The 15,199-nt window shown below is 38.4% G+C and overlaps 1 long non-coding RNA gene across 1 annotated transcript; it reads left to right on the top strand.

The window, feature by feature from the left end:
* Window positions 1-6,378: 6,378 nt before the first annotated feature.
* On the top strand, window positions 6,379-10,168 carry LOC111935124 (uncharacterized). Its single transcript, XR_002867609.2, has 2 exons — window positions 6,379-6,500; window positions 6,606-10,168. It is a non-coding gene; the product is annotated as an uncharacterized LOC111935124 (long non-coding RNA).
* The last annotated feature ends 5,031 nt before the right edge of the window (window positions 10,169-15,199 follow it).

The following is a 15,199-nucleotide window of genomic DNA, read 5'->3' as shown; positions in this document are numbered from 1 at the left end:
TATCATTACAGATAATTGACTTTGGTTTGCCCTTCCTTGGGATGCCAGAATTTTGCAGAGCTCCAAATTTGATTGCCACGTTCTCAGTTCATCCTTGAAAAGTTCATGATCGAAGCAATATCAAAACTGTCAAAAGACCCAAGGAAACAAAACTCACAAGTGTTAAAAGGCAAAGTATGTGTTTGTGTAAGTGATACTGAACTTCAGGATTACATCTGCAAAAGATCCTGCTGCTTGTGGGCTGTAATGCAGAATAACAGTTACAGAAATATTGCAGAATGGTCAGTAAGGCAAAATTTTCAGCCCTTGGTGTTATTTGAACAGGCCTGTTGTAATGATGCTCTTTCATGGAGCATTTAGATGTAACGTGAAGCACTTGTGGATGTTGGATATACATTACAAAAATGAATATCCTCTTCCTTATCTACTCTGAAATGACCTTTCACACTATCCTACTCTCATTAGTCTTTTTGCTGAAAGGATTTGCAGGATTTGCTGAAATATATCTCTGTATTTCAGACGGTGGTTAATGCATATGCATTCCCTGCTTTGGCAGGTGCAGGTGCAGTTCCTGATCTCAAGGACAGTGATCCAGTTATGTGCTAAATGCAGGTCAGCTGTGGCATCACTTATCCAACTGAGTCCTGGCAGATTCTGTACAACAGGTTTTCATTGCAGAGATCATCTCCAAATTACTGATCGAAAATTTGTGTATGGTACATGCTGTAATAGTTCCATTATAACATACACTGCAGAAGGAACTCAAATCAGTTTCAGGTTTTTGGCACAGAAGAGCTGCAAAGCTGTATGTGGTTTTCACCATGGAATTAGGCTGTGGAGCCCTTCTACCATGTTGTAGATTCTCTGCGAATTCAAAAAGTGACTATGGAAATTTGTGAAAGTAAAGTTCTTGAAGAATGGGGAAGCACAAATAACTCTGGGTCAAGATGTATAAGGTGCAAGCTGGTGGAAGTTGTGAGAATATACTCTAGTGTTATCATTCCAAGTTCTTTTTCTTTTTTTCCCCTTTACCTTCACATTTGCTATCTGTTGGAGCTGGAGCACTGAGTCGGGTTGGCTGGCTTAATGAAGAGATACTTATAATAAGTTCTTAAAATATTTAAGGATTTTTTTCACTAGAAAAAATGATTTAGCAACAGTCTTTTTCAAAAGTCTTAAGGGTGCTTCATCCCTTTTCAGATAGGGGGGAGTTGGTGATAACCCCCAAACTGAGGTCAAATATGTTTGTATCTTCTTGAACCTAAATCTCTTTGTTGCTGTCTCCCTGATGGGCTGTGCCTGCTAGGGTTCTAGCAGCAAGCTTAGGCTACCTGATTTAAACTGATATTATCCTGTTTTAAAAGTGGTGGACAAGTTACTACCCTGGTGTGGAAGTAATGTGAATAATTCACTGTATTATGTAGAAAAACCAAAAAATTGTAACACAGATGGAACTCAACTGTATCATTCCATTTCCTTCCCTATAGGTGCTTGGACTTGTCTCAGCATATTGCCTGGTTTCATCAGAGTAACAAATCCAAAAAACTGTCAGGTTTCCATTATCACCATGTCTTTGGCACATGAGGTAGATTTTAAGTAGATGATTCATGAGAATACATTGTTGGAAAGAGCTCTGCTGAAATGTGTGTGACAGATGTCAAAGAAATATTGCTGATATATTTTAAGTGCTGCTCCCAATTGAGGCATTCCCAAAAGTGTAAATATCCTATGGCAACAAGGAAAAAATCCTTATGTTCTCATCAGGAAGTGCTTTGTATATGGTTTTCTGGAGCCAGGCTGAACATTTATGATGTTGACAATAGACAGATACAGAACAACAATGTTAAAGTCTTCCTTCAGGATAGCATTCTGGGACACATGGCTGTGCTCCCATGCTACTTTCCAGCTTTGTATAAAGGTGGTTTCCTCTTCACTGCCTTTTGTCTTTTCTTAGTGCTGTAAACAGAACACTTATTTTTCAGCTTGCAAAAAAGTTTGTGTAAAATGCACAAAAATTCATGAGTGCCTTGTAAATGGCAATTACAGTAGCAGATATGCAAGCACGTCAGTGGAATTTCCTTGTGTGTGAGTAGGACCAGCTTGGGAGAGTTATTCAGGGGGAAAATTTGCCACAGATGCAAATGGAGGATTGGCATGCAGGGGAGTGCGTGCCAAGCTTAGGATAAGGACAGCCTCTTGCTCTTGTGGCTGCTCTCTAAGAATCATGAGAGGAAAAACCTGAAATTAATAATTTTGACCAGAAAGATGCAAATGGCAGTGAGACCACAGCTGTTGGCAAGGATGTTTCCAGGAAATCTAACAGCATCTAAGGAAAGTGTCAATAAAAGGGAAAGAGCCACCAAGACTCTGCCAAGACTTTGTGACTCCATGAACTGAGTGTGTTCAGTTTCTGTTTTTATTACAAGATATCCTTACAAGTTAACAGATCTGAAATTTCCTTATACTTAACAATATTTACCAATCATTTTGGCTGAAATGACACTGAAATTAAACTTTTGTTTTGTTTTGTTCGTTTTGTTTTCTGAGTCAAATAAAGTTGCTGGGAATATTTTTTGCACTGCAAAGTATTGAGGGACTTCAGTGGACTGAAATACAAAACTACTTTCAACTGCAGTGATACCAAGGAGAAAATATGAATAAAGATGTATTAAAGTGAAAATAAACATAATAACCAGATACTAAAAAAATCCCCAACTAAATATATAGTTAAATCACAATTGAAATTTTAAAAAGTATTTTCCTGATTATAATTTATGTTAACAACTTGATATCTTTACTCTGTGCTACAGAATCAGGTTTGTCTCAGGACAACAAGCAAATGACATATTTGAGAAGATGTGTTAGTCCCCCTCCTAAGGCACAGAAAAATCAGAAATGTGGCTTTGTCACCTGAAATTTTCCTCTTCTGCGCAAATTATAAATGATATAAAGAAATATATGCCTTAAGCACAGGGAACTTAAGCATATACTAACATCAGAATCAATGATTTCTGCCTAGAGAAGTGTCCTTTTCTACAGCAGCCAGTGTTCTGTTTTATAAATATTTGATGAAACACTTTAGATTGTGCTTGTTGTTAACAAAGGGGATAAGTGGGGTAAGTGTGCTGTGCTCACCGTGTGCTCGCTGGGCAGATCTGTTCTTACCAGCTGCTGGACCTTCTAAGAGGCCGTGTGAGGCTGTGAATTTGGCTTACACACCTTGCTGTAGCAGTAAAATAACAAGTGAAATATATATGTGTGCCTATGTGTGTGCCTATTTCTATTCAGAAGACTTAATTTTGGCTTTGTGTCTGATTCTATAACGATGGAGTTAAAAATCCATTTCCGTGTTTGCATCCAGTATAGGCCATGCTCCAAGCAATGGCCACAGAAATTGTCTTTCCTCTTGGTCTGTCTGCAGGTTCAAATGAATTCCAGGATGTGATACTGTCTGCTAGTTCTGTGCTTTCATGTATTTGCTCAAAAAGAAGTGCACTTTTGATGTTGTTCTACTTATGTCTCATCAAAGGTTTCGTAGCAGCTGCATTTCATGGTTCTGTGCAAAACCACCTGGAAAACATCCATCGTCTGAAAGTGATATTCTTAAGAGCGCCTTGCAGACTCAGATTTGCAGGTTGCTGAATGCTGGTAAATTGAAAACGACCCTATTTGAAAGGAAATGGATGCCGTCAATCCTTTAAGAATATCAAAAGCTACAGTACAAACAGCTCACAAAATGTAATGGGTGTCTTGAGATCCAGCTGTAAAGCTGCAGTGTAGTACAATCTGTTAAATTTTAGTTATATAGAGTAAGATTTTGCATATCTCTCCTAAAATGATTTTATAGTGAATGGCTATTTTAAACATTTACTGAATATATGATTACCTGTGCTTATTGAAAGAGACAAGACCTGTATTTAAAGGAATTGTAGTTAAATTCCCTGTTACCTTCATGTCTTCCCCTATCAAGTTGTCAAAGGGAAAAAGCATGTGCTTTATGTCTGCCTATCCAAAAGTAAATGCATTTAAAGATAATTGAAAAAGGATCATTGCTGCAGTTCTGAAATGGTTAGAAGAGTACTTGAAATACTATTTTTAAAAGAGAGATGAGAAATAAATTATGCATGTTCATGATGAAGTTACCCTTGAGGTCCTCAAGGAACTGTTTGTGTACTTGTGCTGGTTTATATATTCTATATATGCATAAATTATTAATAAAAAAGGTAAATAGTACTATCAACAACAAATTTTGTTTCCTCAATGATCTTAAACAGTGAAAAACTTAATTGGACAGCAGAGAGTTTGAGAAGGATCTTTTAGAATTGTATGGTGCAGTAATATGATAACAATTTTTAAAAACATGGCAGATAGTAAGCAGAGGAAGTTTTAATATGATTCTACAGTGATCTCTCAATTGGCTATTGCTATTTAGAGGAAAAAAAAATAATCTCAGACATATTCTTGATGGTTCTCTAATAATGCCAGCTGAAGGTTTACACTGGATTATTCCAAGTGGCTTTAGAAAATACTTATGCTTTTTTTTAGCAAATCCATTTTGAAAAAAAAATCTTTATTAAAAATGTTCTCATGTCCACCTTGTTCCTTTGAAGTAGATTAGTCAGATGAAATTAAGATCCTTAAGGAACCAAAATTAACAGAAAATACTAATTTAAAGGAGAAGCTCTTTTTTCCCTTTTTATTTGTTGATTGCTATTATTCTGTAGCAATCTGCTATCCCTTTCTATCAATAATTTGTAGTGGCAGCTAATGCTGTGATTCATACCATTACTTTATTCCAAGAGTTACATAGCTAGTGTGTAATAATTAACTACTACATGCTGTAGTATGGGTTTCACTAAGTATTACATGGAAGGACAGATATCTCCATACTGGTCTGACATTTTTTGCTGTTCAGGTGAAACAGAGGAGCCAGATGCTGGTTGTAATTAATCAGGAGAGAATTGTTCTGTTGATGGAGAGCTCTCAGCTGGAATAAAGCACTCAGAACTGACTTGTGCACCAAACACTTCTGCCTCTCTGACATCAGAAGAGGGAGAACATTTTGATCCATTAATCCATCTGATATGTAATGTTTTATGGAAAACATGTGTTTCTAGGACATTAGATTGCTGTTGGCTTGCCTGCAGAATTGTGGAGCTGTAATTATTTCCTTGTTTTTCATCTGCTGCACTGGTCAGATGAAAAATTTCAGGAGATAGCATAATGAAAGAAGAATTTGGACTCTAGAATTTTTTTGAGTAATGGTTGTCCTCTTAAAAACAACTTCAAGAGGTATTAGAATGATGTGAAACCAAGTCCTTTAAACTATTTCCCCTACTACATTGACAAAGATTTGTCAGGATCTCATTAGTCACAAGAAGTACAATAAAGGAGTACTCACACAAAGAAAAATGTTTCTTTAAAAAAGAGAATTCATTGTTTCGGAATTACACAAGCAGCAGAGGGTGAAGTGCCCTTCTCTCAGGGTCACCCATGTAAGTGGCATGCATATGTTTTTTGTTGAGCTGCTTCCCCTGTTTCTGCACTTACAGTATATTTTAAGGAAAGATAAATTCGTACCAAGAAATAGAATACAAAATGAAATCTTTATTCAAAGTATAAAACCAAAATATTTTGTGGAGATATTTTTTTATGATTGCTAAAAATTTGCTAAAAAAGGAAATTACTTCCTTTTTTAATTAAAAAAGGAATAACTTCCTTAGTTTTTTTAATAATCTCCCATTCCATCCAAATCACAGCAAAAACGAAATCTCCGAGAAGAAATCTCCACGGGGACGACGCAGACGGGTGTTTTTGTGGGGTTTAGGGGGTAACGATGCGCGTTTAGGGTGTGCGGAGCGAGGGCCGCGGTTGTGCGCGGTACGCGCTGGAACACACCCGGGGTGCCCGGGCCGTGCCCGCGCTGCGCCCCGCGCGCCACCAGGGGGCGCCGCAGTACGCGGGAAGCGCCGGCCGTGAGGGGCGGCCAGGAGCGGGCCGTGAGGGAAGGCAGGGAGCGGTCGGGAGCGGGCCGTGAGGGAAGGCAGGGAGCGGTCGGGAACGGGCCGTGAGGGAAGGCAGGGAGCGGTCGGGAACGGGCCGTGAGGGAAGGCAGGGAGCGGTCGGGAACGGGCCGTGAGGGAAGGCAGGGAGCGGTCGGGAGCGGGCCGTGAGGGAAGGCAGGGAGCGGTCGGGAACGGGCCGTGAGGGAAGGCCGGGAGCGGTCGGGAACGGGCCGTGAGGGAAGGCCGGGAGCGGTCGGGAACGGGCCGTGAGGGAAGGCAGGGAGCGGTCGGGAACGGGCCAGGAGCGGCTCGGGAATGGGCTTCGCGGCACAGCCCGGAACGGGAGTCCCTAAAGCTGCCCTCCCTCCCTCCCAGAGCTGAGCTTTCTGCCGCTCACTCGAGAGTTCAAAAATACGTGCTGATAATTATTCTTTCTGTGCCGATTTAGTGCTGGGGAGTTCCAGTCCCAGTGGAGTACCGAAGTGGCTAGGGCTGGTAGGAAGAGAAATAGAGAAATCCCCAAATCCTGCTTTCTCTCTCTCCCCGCCCCTCCTTTATTTTTTTTAATTTTTTTTTTTTTCTTAATCCTCTGTACATTAGTTACAGAACTTCGCTCAGGACCCATCTTTTGAATTTGCTTGTGCTTTCTGAACTTGTTTCACCTTTGGGTACAGTCATTCCCGCTTCACAGTCCAGTGACAATGACCGATTGCTTTGAAATGAAGCAAACACCTGCACCGTTTCTCCCAGGTATAGGTGCTGACCACATTTAACCGCAGTCCTCATGCCTACACCAGCACTGCTCTTTAATGTTCTCTAGAGATCCATGGAAGAGAGACTGCTGATTTTTTTTTCTCTTGGCATCAACACCATCAGGACTTACAGCATCCTTATGCTGGCCACAGGGAGTTGTAAAACCACCTACCACGTTATTCATCCACTTCAGCTTTTTGCTTGGGATCACAAAAAGTTGGCGTTGCCTGTTCAGAATGTGGTGAAACCAAAGTGCATGGGTGTGGCAAACAGGATGCTGTTGTAATCCAGTTTCTCTTTGTGGTAATCAATAATTCTGATCATTAGAAAAGGTATAATTTCATTATAGTTGCCAAACACAGTGGAATTCTTACAGACTTTCCTGATGGGTTTGGCCATGGCATCAGCTGGGTTACTGTTGATATAATGAATTTCACAGTCAGTGAAACACTTCGCACCTGGGAATCCCTGCAGCCCTGTGATGAAAGGGGGCAGCTGTGTCCTGGAAGGCCTCTTAAAGCAGCATTAATCCCCACTGCCCCTTGAGGACATTTTTGGGCAAAAGAGCCCACTCAAAACACCTGTGTGGATAAGAAGCTTATGCCGAACACCTCTGAGGAGAGTAAATCTTTCCATGTCTTGATGTATTCATATGAGTACTGGATGCTTTTAAATAAATGTTGTTATTTTGGGTTTTTTAGCTATAATTAGAGCTCATTAAAGAGCTAAGTGGATCAAAACCTATGAGCTATGATACACTTATAGCCCATGTGTGTGGTAGTCTAAGAATCTATATTCAGTTCTTGACAACACAGACTCAACAGTTTCTGTGCTTTCACTCCCACTTGCTATAAATACACAATGGAAAAATCTAAGTGTTAGATTTCCCAGGCTGTTCCTGCCATGACATGAATGTGCCAAAGTGGGTCACAGGTGAGAGTGGAGAATGGGCTCTGCTGTTCCATGATCTTACTGACTTTTAGTGATGTTAAAGGTCAGTGTTGTAACAGTGATACTGCACATCCTGACAGGCCAAACGAGTGAGAGCAGTGCAAAGAAAAACACAACTCATTTCATTATTGAGATTTAAAAAGTATTAAAAGTAGGGTTTTGTTTTTTTTTAAGTTGAAAGGTTTTTGAACTGCCTTTGTAGTTATTTCAATTTTGTTTTATACATTTACCTACCTGCCAAGCAGCTCACAGATGTAGGGGCACAGCTGGGCAGCACTTTTGGTTTTGCTTCTGGGGAAAGTCTGTCTTAGAGCCGGAAAAGCAGTAAACCCTTGAGTAGCTATTGAACACTTGAACTTCTAATACTGAGCAAAGGAATCCTTCAGTTCTGCAGGACTTTGTCCATAGTTTCTGCATGGAATTTCATGTTTTAAAAAAATCTACTAGAAGAAGAATGTTATCTCTACATGACTCCCCATAAGAAGAACAAATGATTTCTGATGTGTTTTCCTCATCCCTTGTTGACCAGTTTCCATCAGTCTTTTTTGTAATAGAAAGACAATCTGCTGTGTATTAACTTCCCTTTGGGGTCTGCCATCTTTCCCCCTCCCTAATACCAGGTACAAATTTAATATGTAGAGGTGCTCCTGCAGTCCAATGGAAGTTGCAACAGAGTTGGTGTTAAGAAATGTCCAATCCTCTCTCTTACAAGTATACATTATGTGTTTTTCATTATCTATTTTTGCAAGGATGGTAAAATACAGTTTAAAAATTACTTGCTCAGCACAAAATCACTTCCCTATTGATTTGGTTACCTTGTAGCTGCTATTGCCATGCAGGCCAGCAAGCAGTTTTGTTTCCTTTCATGAACTTAATCAATGAGGAGAGAGAACATGGAAGAAAATATACTTGTTCATATCAAAAAACTTCCCATGCGTTTCAGCAATGTTCATACAAAAACAATTACTCTTCTTTTTCATGAATATTCCTGTAAGAAAAAAGCAGTTTTCATCTAATCATGATTATTGATCTTCCTCATGAAAGTTTGGAATACATTTATCAGGAATATTCAAAGATATGCAACTGGTAGTAGTGTTGTGGACCATTGGGAAGCCCTTAATGATTGGTTCCTGAGAGAGGAATCTCTGTGCTGTGAACTGGCATGGGTGAGTATAATTATTGGTTTCAGTGCAATGTGTACCAGTGCCCTTTTGAGTAGAGGGTTCAGGCTGCAGTGTGTAATTGCTGGATAGATGGATTTATAGTGAGTTGTGGTCTACAGGGCACAACTCTTACTGGGCACACCACCCCTGCTTCTGCACAGCTCTGCAGCTGCATGCTCCCAACTTTATTTTTACAGAAGTTGGATGCTGCCATTTGAATGAATCAAAAAGGAAAAAAAATCTTGCCATTAGTCCCATTATTAGTTTCTGACTCTCTTATTTGATACACTGGAATTATTTTAAGCTTTTTTTTTTTTTTCCCAAGATAATTTTTGCCCATATTCAGTTCAGAGTCCCACAAGACACCTTAAATGCAAAAACTTATATGTACTTCAGAGTGTCAATAAGGCTTTGTTTATTACTGTATCACTTTGTTATCTCACCAAGAATGTGTTATGACATTTTACATGCCTGGTATTTTCTAAAAATATAGAAATACATCTGAAGAATAATTTTTTAATTCCCCTTTCTCAGATAGGAAAGCTGAAGCATAAAACCAGAAAGATTCACTTAGGGTCCACAAAAAGGCTGCTGTTAAGATAGAAATAACCTGAAGTCTGGGGTCTTAGAATCCTACTTTATTATTCATTACTGATCCATATCATGCCCTATTTGAAATATATGGGGATCAGGATTTCGTTTTCTGTTACTTTAAACAGAAAATATTTCTCCTAATAGAGGACCCTCTGCTAAATACAAATGATTGTAAGTTACTGAATCCACAGCAACTGAGTTCTTTCCTTGTTTGGTTTGGAATGATTTTTTTTTTTTTTGTTCCATGAAATTACAAATGATTTGATATGCACATGTTCATAAAAAAGCATTCTTCCTTAAATAGTTCTTGTTTGCATTTCACTGTTAATTAATGTCTTTAAACAGCTGTTTCCTCAAGTCTTTTTTGCATACCTCCACATTTTTATGATGTGCTTATAAAGTGTTTGAGGTTACAGGTAACTGTCATGTTAGATCTTGAATCTTCAGTTTCTGACAGCACTGTGCAGTCAGCTGCCAGCTTTTATTAATTATTTCAATTTATTCTTTCCTTAATATTTCAGCTTTCTCAGCTTATAGCTCAAACTTCTGAGAAAGTTTGGTTTGCAACTCCAGCAAGTTCTTCAAAAGCTGCTGCTGGTTAGTCAGCATTTTATAGGTGATTGTCATTGTATAGTACAACAATAAAAATGCTGTACTGAATAATGCCATATATTTAATAAACTTAAAATTTTTTGCAAGCAACATAAACCTTAAAATTATTCCTAAAAGAGGGATCTTTCTTAATATCTTTTCATCTGTAATACCTAGAAAATATAGTGCATAGTATTTTCTGAGGCTTCTTTTAGAAATTTCCGTGGTCAACAACCATAACGGTGTTTTGAAGTTCTGCTTTGCTGGGTATGAAGCTGCTCTGTGTTGAGGTGAGAATGCTTTCATTTCCAGCTTTTATCATGGGGCAGGGTTTTATTTCACAAGAAGGTTATTTGTGTGGTGCTTCCGCAATGAGCTGTGAAAGTAACTCTGAAATTTCTCTTTGAGAGCTTTCTTTCCCCAATCTTAGGATCTGATCTGACAACGCCTTGGCCCTAGTCCTGACTGCACTGCAGGCTCTTTGCACCATCCAGAGCACAAGGTGACTCTGGAGCCAGTTTAATTGGCCATGGAGGGATGTGCACAACAGAAGGAGCCTCCCTGGAGGCTCCACTCTGCGTGGCTGGGCCATGCTCAGGGAGCTGCCAAGCTGATGGTGCAGAAGCCTTTGGGAATGTTGGCAGCCAGGGAAAATCCGATTAGACTTTGGACAGCTATGATTTATGTGAAAAGACTACACCAATAAATGTGCAGCCAGTCCACTTGCCAGCCAGTTACAGTGAACTCGTGTTCACAGACTGGTTTGCAGTTTTAATGTATCTCACATAAAGACATGATAGTTTCAGTTAAAAGTCTAAGACAAATAATTTAATCAATGTACTTATGGGTTTTTTTTGCTGCATACTTATCATTGTGATAGAAATGTCCCAGGCTGTGGATTTAACTTTATGCCTAGGCTCATGTATGACCCAGTGTAAAGAGCTCCTCATGGCACTGGAAAGGGTTAACAGGAGATGAAGAATAAGGGATGTGCAGTTAAGGTATTTGCATGAAATTGTTAGGGGAGTTGTGGGAAGCATTTTAATCTTCTAATTTTTCACCAATTATTCCTTTTTTAAAATAACATCACAAATTTGAACACAGCTAAAAGGCCCCAGGCTTTACCACACATCCCAACTTTTGCAATCACAAGAGAAAATGTACCCTTTCAGATTTTTATGTTTTCTACAGCCATCTCTTCACTTAAAGAGTAAAGGGAAATAATATTTAAGCTTTTCTCTTTTCTTTCTCATTGCCCTACCCTAGAAAATGATGGCACTGAGTCAGGTGGGTAATTCAGAATAAAAGGAATAGCTCTTGTTTACATTCTTGCATCTAGTTTTCAGAGCTCTTTTTATATTTCAAAATTATTTTCTCTGATAGTTCTGGGTGTAAATTTGGCAGACTATTCACACTGCATTTACTGATGATTCAATGCTAATTGTACTCTGAGAAGGTAGTAATGATTGTTCATGCTTTTTCTTTCTTTCTTTTGCCCTTTTTTTTTTTTTTAATATTCAAATCCTGGCAACAATTGCATAATTTCTCCACTAAATTTTGAAAAATATTCATTACCATAAGGGAACTATAGTTAAGGATCCCTTTGTGACTTTTTATAATAGAAATGCACAGAAATAATAGGGCTATTACATGTGTAAAAGGCTATGTTCATCCTGTATGTGTCTTAGAATTTGAATAGATGAAGTATCTATGATGACTCAATGAGTTGTCATCTTCCCCACTACTGAGTCAAAATAGCAACAGTGGAATTTTTGGGATGGCCATAGGATACCCAGGATGCCACTGTTTGAACTGCTTTTACTTTGGCTTGAGTTGGGCACTGGCTCACTGGAGTGTCAAGTAATAACCAAATCGGTGGTTTGCACCGCATCTTTTTTGTGGCAAAAAGAGAAAATCCTTTGGATTACCAAACCCTTTTTGCATTAGGCAAATTACATGTTTTTTTTAGCAGAAAGAGCAAGTAATTAAATAGGCTCAGAGAGAGAGAGTTACCCTGGGTAACTTGCTACTCAAAGTACCTCTAGTAGCATTTATGTTTGTATTTTTTAAAAGCTTATTTATTACCGAGAAAAAGAAAATTGTTAGATATTGTATATTTGGGAAGAATAAGGGCTTAACTGCATTGGAATATTTGCTAATCATCAAATGGTCAGTATTTTACATCCCTGCTTGAGTAAAGATGTGAAATATGCTTTCTGCAAGAGGTACAAAGGCAGACATGGAGGTGGAGAGCAGGTGATGTTTAAAGAAACAAATTCATAAAGAGGCGGTTGAGAAGAGCCTGTGTTATTTACATATCATTTTATGTAACATTTCAAAGCCAAGTGATATAGATATTTTTTGTCTTTTTAAGAAGTGTCCTGTCAAAAACTTTGTTTCACAACTTTGTGTTTCAACTATATGCTTGTGACTGTAGTTGGAAATTTTTAAATTTGAGTGTCCTAACATGAAAGATTATTTCTGTGATTGCACTGTATCCCTTTGGTATTTCGGCTATTGTCATAGGTTTCTTAAGCTGTCTTGTTCTGTATATTTTGTCATTTCCGTAGGAAAACCTAACACATTTCTGGAAGTTTTGATAATATGTTAATATATATATGTGTTTGTGTTTGTGTGTTAAAACATATATTTTGTTGATTTCTGTATAAAGGACATACAGTACCTTTTGCCATTTTGTTCTTGTTTTGACTTCTGCCATAAAAAAATTTTGTCGAGGTTTCTCTCATGTATTTACCATGTGTCTTATTTGTTAGTTCAATTCAGAAAATTAATTTATCTGCTGGACATAAAATAAATGATGGTAGCAATGGTGCTTAGCATTATGAGATTAAAAACAGCCTCCAATGAAAGTGTCCCATTCAAACAGCTCGGCTAACATTTCTTCTCTCATCCCAAATGCTAATTGGACTTCAATCTGGAGCAAATAGTCCAGCAAAACAATGTAACATCACATGAAAAATATGCCCCTGCAACATTTCACAGTGGGGGACGCAGCCATGCTTGGCATGTGAAATTAAAGGTATGTCACATCCTGGCACATCAGCTGTGTCATTTCACCCACACCGTAGCAGTGCAGACTCGAGGTGACACGCCACAGCTGAAAAGCCAGCGTATGACAAGCTCTTCACTTAAACGGGGTGCCAGATGCCAGGAAATTCTGCAGTCTCCACCGATGTTCTGTATAATCAGTCTTCACACAGTGGCTTCACTGTGCTCTCTCCAGTGTGATATTTTGAAGCAGCACTTAGGCAGAACAATGATTATCTACACTTTAGGTGTGCATCTGGAATAAAATAATGGCAATAACCCTCTCCCCACTATCCTGCCCCTACGTCTGTAAATCATTTAAATGTAACCCTTTATTTCAGAACTCCACATTTGCTATGGAATATCAGAAATCCACATAAAGTCCCAAGTGCCAGATTTTGTGTCTGGATCTCTGATTTAGATGAATAATGTGTAAAAGTTCATGAGGTGTGAAACTGCATATAGATAGCTCCTACTGCTTTATGCACATGAGGACATTAAGGTTTCTTCCAAGGTCAGTTTAATTTATGCTCACCAAATCCTATCAGAAATGTCACCTGCCTTCAGACAAAGCACATGACTAAGACTTTTGTTACTATTAGCTTACTGTCCCACCATACTCACTGTTGAAACTCTCATATTGAAAGGGGCATGATGTGAAGACCATACCTTCTTAAAGATGTCATAATATATTGTAATTGTAATTAAAAAGTAAGGACTGCTAGCTACTCTCACAATCTTCATCTTCCATATGCTTAAGAGCTATGAGCTAGGTTTAATATTAAATCTGGTTCTAAAACTTGTAGTTTAAAAAATAACCACAATGGCTGCAGACATACCTATGTATTTTTTTTACAAGTTTCAAATATACTCACCTATTATTTATTTGGACTCATCCATTCCATTATTGGAAATCATGTTTACAACAAAATGGTTTTTTCCCCTTTCAAAACAATTAGTTGATATTATAAATTGGGCAGTGAATTTTTTTACTAAAAGTTGTATGGCAATTAATAGAACTGTCAGTCGTTGTAACTGTGAATTGTTGGTAGCTGCAGGCTATTGTTAATGCCACAACAAAGAGTTGTTTTTAAAGCATGCAGCTACATACTGGATTTGATTAAACTGTTTTGGATAAAGAGTAGGCTTACACAAAATGGAAACTGACCAAAAGGTGTGATCACTGAAAAACATGAGATAAATAAAAATACCTGTTAGAGTGGTCCAAGGTGAAGAATTCACACCTGTTATTTAATGTTTATTTATTATTTATTATATTTCATTTATAGCTCATGTGTTCAAATATATTCCAGAAACAGAAAGTTATTTACATTTGAAAATGTCGAGCTATACAGTGCAAAGTGATGCCTCTGTTCATGTGCTTTGTGTCATAATAACTTCCACATTTAAGTTTTAGATCCCTTGCCGGTAGCTCATCAAAAAGTGTAAGGATTAGCATGAGTAATACAGATTTATGTCTACCGTGATCCAGGAATGTTCTTTTGTGGAAGAGGATAAGACATGTCATGTCTTACTTTCCATCAAAGCTTTTCTTTGTACCCGATCAGGTCTGGGTGTTACTGAACCTGAATACTACCAGAATTCTAAAATGATACTCTTAATCCTTAGTCACTCATTCTTCTTTGTGACTGCTAATAACTTGCAAAATTAACTGTTAGTCTTTGCTACGTTAGGATTAAATCAGTAGCTAACACAACATGACCAAATGAGGCATTATTTATGTTTTGTGTTGACATAAAGATAAGCTGCTACCTGCTGTATTATTTCTGCACTGGAATTTCTACAACACTTACTTTCAAACCCACACTAAAGTGAGGAGCCATAGATATGGAAACTTTAAAGTCAAACACAATCCATGACTTGATAACAAGTACCCTTGAAGTGCTTCAACTTTAGGGTAAGACAAAAAATCGTAATCATGGTGGCTAGACAAATTTACTTCACTTTTAGTGCTATTTGGATAGTCAGGGAGCTGTAAGCTGCATAACTTCCTAGAAGCCATAAGGCAACAGTGGATTGAGAGAACTTTCCTGTGGATTCCACATTTTAGAGTTCCAGTTATTGCTGTGGCCC

The sequence above is a fragment of the Cyanistes caeruleus genome, chromosome 11 (genome assembly GCF_971803275.1).
Source record: "Cyanistes caeruleus chromosome 11, bCyaCae1.hap1.1, whole genome shotgun sequence".
NCBI classification, from domain to species: domain Eukaryota; kingdom Metazoa; phylum Chordata; class Aves; order Passeriformes; family Paridae; genus Cyanistes; species Cyanistes caeruleus.
The sequence above is the reverse complement of the archived record's forward strand: the minus strand, read 5'-3'. Positions and strand labels throughout refer to the sequence as shown.